The following is an 8,458-nucleotide window of genomic DNA, read 5'->3' as shown; positions in this document are numbered from 1 at the left end:
ACAATAAGACCTACAGAGACCTGTATGGGTTCGGGGAAAGGATCTCCCAAATATTGGGTAGCTATTGTCAAACTCGGTAGAATACTTTATGAAATGAGTGGAGTAGCAGAAAATATAGCTAGAAGGGCTATTTCACTAGCGGCATAAAAAATGCCTCTACGAACTCAATTCATTATTTTGGTATAGGAACGTAGAACCAAAAGAAAAGGTTTTTTAAATTGAAAAAAAAACAATTGTAGGTTTCCTTTTTTGTTTTGAACAAACAACATTTCTTCTTTTTTTTTTTTTTTTTTTTTTAACTTCTCCCTTTATGTTAATTGAAAAAATAGATTAAAAAAATGATTCTACCCCAAAACCATTTGAATGTAGTGGATAACAACGGAGCCCAAGAATTAATGTGTATTAGAATCATAAGAGCTAGTAAATGGTGATATGCTCATATTGGTGACGTTATTGTTGCTATAATCAAGGAAGCAGTACCAAATACACCTTTAGAATGATCAGAAGTGATCACAGCTGTAATTGTGCATACTTGTAAAGAACTTGATACGAACCAAGGATGACCTGCACTTAAACCCGTATTATATTAGCTCAGATCTAATTATGTTCAAGTTCTAATGGTTACCTTGACCCCTAACCAACCTATGATTAGAAACCTTGGTATATAATGAAGATGCCACAATAGGTGATGGAAGGCATATTGATAAGTCAAACTAAAAACACTCATTCACTAATGGTGTTTTAGGTGTTTAAAAGAGCAAAGAGAGATTCAATCTCACAAAATAAATTCTCAATATTATTAATGGTGTGTTCTTCCTCAAAAACAAGCCCTTTTATAGGCTAAAGGAAAACAAAATAAAAACCCTAAAAACAAGAGGGAAAACTGGCCATGCTTGTTGTTTCCTAATGTGACTGAATTTTCTCTCTCCTTTCCTAATGTAATTTTAATTAATTAATTCCTTTATTTTGAATTAGGAATTAATTAATTTACAAAGAAATAATAAAAATAATAACTTTTCTAAACTTATTTATCCAGCAAATAAACAAATAAAAGCCAAAATGTAAAGATAATTTTCCAAAACAAAAAGTAGAAATCAAATTAGGAAACTAAAATACTATTTTTTTGACTAAGTTGACTTTGACCAATTTTTGACCAATCTAAGCTCCAAATCAGCTTCCATATGCTTTTTAGGATGCCAAACAGGATTACCATGGAGCCCCACACATTGCCCTTGCTTGGAGGAAAGAGAAAAAGCCAACTCAGTAAAATACAATAAAGCCAGCAGGTAATACAGCAAAACCGACCAATTTGTCATGCCATGCACATAGCCCATTTTTGGTTGCCTTTGAAGCTGCCTTGACTTGATTCCATGACCTTTTAGACATATATATTGAATCCATGAAGCATTGGAACCATTTCATGCTGCCTGAACTCCATAAATGCACCAAAACCATTACCCAAGTCTGTATTGGCTTCCACCAGTTGTATGCTCAAAACAGGTCTTGGGTTTTTGGGTATGGACACGCCCCCTTGAGAATGACCTACTCTCTGGATAAAGGCAGCAAATTTATCCTTAAACCTTTTAGCTTGAGCCCTAGTGATTGGTCTGGTCTTCATCCATATCAGGTCAGCACCACAGCGGGTTGTCGGTTGTGCGAGTTCAGGCGGATTCGCATTAGAACTCAAACATGAGAATGGTATGATCATACAATATGATGACAATGATGCGGTTGTTATTGATCAAGAAGGAAATCCAAAAGGAACTCGAATTTTCGACACGATCGCCCTGGAATTAAGGTGTTAAATTTTGCTAAAATAGTTTCATTAGCACCCGAAGTATTATAAGAAGAGACCATAACAACATTAATGTAATTAATTATAAAATAATTAATATAATTAATGTAGTTATAATATTTAACCGAGTATTTACTGTGTATTTAATTGAAATTGATTAAGATTATTTAGTAAATGGAGATTTATTATTAGTAGTAGATTGGTTGTGTCTCATGTATATGCCTTTAAGAATTCATAATTAAAAAATGAAGAAAAACAAAAAAAGAGCATGTTGTTTATAGCAAAATTCGACTACAACAATAATCTGAGTTTATCATGAATAAAGACACTATTGATGACATTATAACCTCTATACGAAATGCTGACATGAATAAAAAAAGAATAGTTCGAATAACATCTACTAACATTACTGAAAACATTGTTAAAATCCTTTTACGCGAAGGTTTTATTGAAAACAAGTGGAAACATCAGGAAAACAACAAAGATTTTTTTTGTTTTAACCTTACGACATAGAAGGAATAGGAAAGGACCGTATAAAACTGTTTTAAATTTAAAACAGATCAGTCGACTCGGTCTACGAATATATTCTAACTATCAATGAATTCCTAGAATTTTAGGTAGAATGGGGTTTGTAATTCTTTCTACTTCTCGGGGTATAATGACAAACAAAGAGGCTCGATTAGAAGAAATTGATGGAGAACTTTTACGTTATATATGGTAATCCTTCTAATATGCAAATTATATGCGGAACTTTCATATTTGTGAAAAACAAAAAAGAGAGAGAGGGCGGTTTTCTAATATCACCCCTCCCATATTAGTTGATACCTCAATGAGTTTGACCTAAAATGAAAGAAAAAAAGGATTCATGAAGGTTGAATTACTGCATGACTACCCAATGGTGTAGTCTGAATTCGTTTAGATAATGAAAATTTGATTCTAGATTATGTTTCAGGAACGATTATAAGTAGTATTTTTTTACGTATACGACGAGGAAATCAAAGCAAAAGTGAAGTAAGTGATTATGATTCAACCAGTGAACGTATAGTTTATAGACTCCAAAAAAAGATTCCAATGATTAGATGGTTTTTTCAATTTCAACATTCATTTTTGGGGAATACAATTCGAAGTTAAAAATTTCAAGCAATTTATTTTTTTTCAATAAAGAAAGTTAGAATTAAGTTAAGGATGATAAATATGAAAATAAGAGCCTCTTTGCATAAAATTTATGAAAAATGTCGACTGATCCGTAGGCGGGGATGAATTATAGTAATTTGTTCCAACTCGAGACATAAACAAGACAAGGATAATCTTTCTAAGCAAAAAAAGACTCTATAAATCTAAAGGAACCATTGTACAAATACAGAAATAAAAATAAAGGATCTATTTTGACATGAAATGGATATATCCATATATCTCTGACTTATATTTATGAGATGATAAAATATGGCAAAACTTATACCAAGAATTGATTCACGTAAGAATAGACTTATTGGTTCACGTAAAAATGCGCGTAGAATACCAAGGGGAGTTATTTATGGTCAAACAAATTTCAACAATATTATTGTGACTATTACAGATGTAAGGGGTCGGGTAATTTCGTGGTCTTCGGCTGGTACTTATTGATTCAAGGGTACAAGATGAGGGATGCCATTTGCCGCTCAAACCGCAGTGGGAAATGCTATTCGAATAGTAGTGGATTAAGTTATGCAACAGGTAGAAGTCATCATAAAAGGCCTCGGTCTCGGAAGAGATGCGGCATTAAAAGCTATTCGTAGAAGTGGTATACTATTAAGTTTCATACGAGATGTAACCCTTATGCTACATAATGGCTGTAGACCTCCTAAAAAAAGACGTGTATAAGAATAAACATTGAAGATATTTCAAGAGAAATAAATAATTCAATGATCTGATCAAATAATATTACTATGGTTCACGTGAAGGTAACAGTATCTACTCAGACACTACAGTGGAAGTGTGTTGAATCACGAGTAGACAGTAAGGGTCTTTATTATGGACACTTTATTCTGGCTCCACTTATGAAAGGCCAAGTTGATACAATAGGCATTGTGATGCGAAGAGCTTTGCTTGGAGAAATAGAAGGAACATGTATCACATGCGCAAAATTTGATAAAATGCCATGTGAATATTCTACCATAGTGGGTATTCAAGAATCTGTACATGAAATTTTAATGCATTTGAAAGAAATTGTATTGAAAAGTAATCTTTATGGAACTCGTGATGTGTCAATTTGTGTCAAAGGTCCTCGATATGTAACTGCTCAAGACATCATCTTACCACCTTCGGTGGAAATCGTTGATAATACACAGCCTATAGTGAACCTAACGGAACCAATTAATTTGTCTATTAAATTACAACTCGAAAGGCATCGTGGGTATCGTATAAAAATGCCAAATAAATTTCAAGACAGAAATGATCCTATAGATGCTACATTCATGCTTGTTCGAAATGCCAATTATAGTATTCATTCTTATGCGAATGGGAATGAAAAACAAAAGATACTTTTTTTTTTCGAAATATGGACAAATGGAAGTTTAACTCCTAAAAAAAGCATTTCATGAGGCTTCTTGGAATTTGATTGATTTATTTATTCCCTTTTTACATGCAGAAGAAGAAAATTTCTATTTAGAAAAAACCCAACACAAAGTTACTATACCCCTTTTTACTTTTCATGATAGATTGGCTAAATCACATAAAAATCAAAACGAAATAGCATTGAAATCTATTGTTATTGACCAATTAGAATTGCACCCAGGGTCTATAATTGCCTTAAAAGGTCCAATATACATACATTATTAGACTTTTTGAATAACATTGAAGAAGACCTTAAAAAAATGAAACATTTTTGCATAGAAGATATAAAACATATATTGGACATTCTAGAAACAGAAAAGCATTTCGCATAAATTTTAATGGATTATTTCTTTTTTTTTTCTAAAAAAAAAGAAGATAAAAATGAGTTTTGAATCTTTACCACATTCCATATACTCAGAATAAATCCAAAATTGAATTGAATAAATAAATGTATTTAGGGAGAATTCTCTTTGAAGTGACTATTCCCTAGATACACACATTGTGTTTTTTTTATTTCACAATTGAATCAATTTAAAAAAAACCTAAAGTTAGAGATTTATCAATAGGTAACGTTGATCCAATACGCAACCAAAGGGCTACAGCGGTACCAATCAAAAAGACGGTTGTCGCTACTGGATGAAGAAATAGGTTTTTGAATTTACTAACATTCTTCAAAAAGGGTACCGTTAATAACCCTGTAGGTACGGAAACCATTAAAAGAATTCCCAATAATTTATTGGGCATTGTACGAAGAATTTGAAATACAGGAAAGAAATACCATTCAAGCAATATCTCCAAAGGAGTTGCAAATGGATCCGTGGGTTCACCAATCGTTGATGGTTCTAGAACCGCTAAACCTATGTTACATGCAATAGTACCTAAAATTACTACAGGAAAAATATATAAAAGATCGTTGGGCCATGCGGGCTCTCCATAATAATTATGCCCCACCCCTTTAGCCAACTTAGCTCTTAATACAGGATCGTTCAAGTCAGGTTTTTATGTTATTATGGTAGGTGAATTCTAGATCCATCCCCCAAAAGAATCGGACATGATAATTTTTCATCATCCAACTGGAGCACGAATCAAACGAACCAAATATATCCATATAAAAAATAAAAAATTGATATGGTATCCACACCTATGTGAATGATTCTATATAAGAGTAAGAAAAAATTTACCAAATTTCCTTTTTCGGAGTTTCAATAACCATCCATTATAAGGAATTTAGTTCTTACAGATAAATGCTCAATACCCAAGTAGGCTTACAAATTATTATCAAGTGCTTTCTAGGCTGTCTCATACCTTGCAATTAGACTTTATCCCTAAGAATATCAAAACTTTTTACATACAAAGGATTTACTTGTTACTAATCTAGTTTAGTCCCTATTCTTCTTATTCTTCTTTAGATCCCTTGTTTCACTCTGATAGTATAATCAATCGCGTCAATGCAGATGAAATGAATACATTTCCATACTATTAAGTAAGTGAAATATATAGAACATACCCCGGGATTATGTCACATCACTTCACTTATTCTTTCTACTGGATCTCACGAAGCCTATTCATACACGACATGTTCAAGTTTGATCATAGAAAAGATTATCTTCAAATGAACCAGCCTATACCTCTGTATGGGGCTTACATGGTGATTGGAACAAAGACACATGTTTTTATTTTAGTTGTCAATTCAAATGTGGCAGATAAGGGCATATATTCTGCACGGCCCAATTAATAGTTCAAGTCACACACTCCCATAATCCATTTAATCTTCGAAAAATTCACATAAACTATGAGTGTAAAAAAAATAAAAATAATTCGTCGTTACATTTTTGTGGAGTTGAAGAGAAATATCCAAATACATGTCTTATTTGTTTCAATAAGACATATTTGTAGCAATGAAATATTATTGGTCCTACCCCAATTGATAAATGATTGATTAAAAATAGCTATGATATAATATATTTTTTATATTATTTACATTATAAATTACATTACATTATATTATAAAGGGCTAGAAATCCCTTGCTTATGTATCATTAGGAAGTGCATTAACATGAATACGGCACTAAAAAAAGGTAATACTGATACGAACCTAGGACGACCTGCTCCTAAACCCGTATTATATTAGCCCGGATCTCAATTAAGTTCAAGTTCTAATGGAATGGACCTCAACCCCTAACCAACCTATGGTTAGAAACCTTGGTATAATGTAGACGCCACAATAGGGGATGGAAAATCTATTGATAAGTCAAGCTAAAACAACCAATTCTCTAATGGTGTTTTAGGTGTTCTCAAAGAACAAAGAGATAATTAATCTCACAAGTATTTTCTTTATCAAATCAAAGTTATTTTCTTATTGTTAACCAAGCCTTTAAATAGGCTACAAAGCCACGAAATAAAACCCTAGAACATAAAGAAAACCAGCCACCACACATAAAGAAACCTAGTTGGCTGAAACTATACTTCCTTTCCTAATCTAAGTTTGATTAATTAATTCCTTTATATTAAATTAGGAATTAATTAATTTACATTGGAAAGAATAAAATAAAAACCTTCCTAAAGTTATTTGTCCAGAAAATAAATAAATAAAAGACAAAAAGTAATGGTAGTTTCCTAAAACAAAAAGTAAAAACAAATTAGGAAACTAAAAATGCTAGCCTTTTGATCAAGTTGACTTTGATCAATCTTTGACCTCTTTGAGCTTCAAATCAGCTTCTAGATTCTTTTTAGGATGCCAAATAAACTGAATATGAAGTCCCACACGTTGCCCATGCTTGGAAAAATAAGAAAAGGCTAATACAGTAAAATACAGTAAAGCCAGCAAGCAATATAGCAAATTCGGCCAAATTGTTGATGCTGTCCGTACAAGCCCTTTTTGATTGCATTTGAGGCTGATTTAACTTGATTCCATGACCTCTTAGGCATATGTATTGAACCCATAAAGCATTGGAACCATTTCATGCTTCCCGGACTCCAAAAATGTACCAAAACCGTCACCCGGGTCCATATCGGCTTCCACCACTTGGATGCTTAGAATAGGCTTTGTATCTTCAAGTATGGACAAGATCTGTTGAGATTGATTACCCTCTGTATAAATACTCTTAGGTTGCCCTTAAATCTCTTAATTTGAGCTCTTGTAATTGGCCTAGTCTTCATCCGTGTCGAGTCAGCAACCCAGCGGGTTATCGATGGAGCGGGCTCGGGTGGAATCACATCAAATACACAAGTTTGTAAACTATAAAACTGAGTCAAATTGGATTGTCCCACACTAGCACTTCTACGTAATAACTCTACCAAGGGCAATCCTATTATAGGAATAGCTCCTGACACACCTATTATAATTTTTACTGCCCAATAACCAATTTGGTCTCGAGGTAAGGAATAATCAGCTACACCAAAAGATGCGGTCAATACACCTAAAACCACACCTATAACCTAAGTCAATTCACGAGGTTTTTTAAAGGCGCCAGTGAGATACACATGAAATACGTACAGGATCATCATTAGGACCATCATATTGGTTGACCATCGATGAACTTATCAGAACCAACCAAAGTTAGCTTCGGTCATTATATATTGAACTGAAGCAAAAGCCTCCATAACTGTCAGACTGTAGTAAGAAGTCATAGCAAACCTTGTAGCTACTTGTACTAAAAAACAAGTAAGTGTAATTTCGCCTAGACAATAAAAAATGTTGACATGAGGACCAACATATTTACTAGTTATATCATCTACATTTTCCTGAATCTCAAGACGTTCTTCGAACCAATCATAGATTTTACTGGGATAGGTTAATGAAGTGGAGCCCCCCCCCCCCCCCCCCCCCCGAGAACCGTATATGAGAATTTCATCTCGTACAGCTCAAACAGAAACACCAAAATACTAGTTCTACCATATATGTGTAATAGAAAGTTAAGTTTGAAACTTCTTAATCATCTGATTCAATCATTTCTGAATATACAAAAGAATACAAATCTGAAAGTTCTTTCTTATGGTTATAATGCCAAAATATAAAGTCGGCTCATTTGTCTTTGTGGTGATGATTATAGGCCTCTTGAATCTTCTTTT

The sequence above is a fragment of the Ziziphus jujuba genome, chromosome 9, assembly GCF_031755915.1.
Source record: "Ziziphus jujuba cultivar Dongzao chromosome 9, ASM3175591v1".
In the NCBI taxonomy this organism is placed as follows: Eukaryota; Viridiplantae; Streptophyta; class Magnoliopsida; order Rosales; family Rhamnaceae; genus Ziziphus; species Ziziphus jujuba.
The sequence above is the reverse complement of the archived record's forward strand: the minus strand, read 5'-3'. Positions refer to the sequence as shown.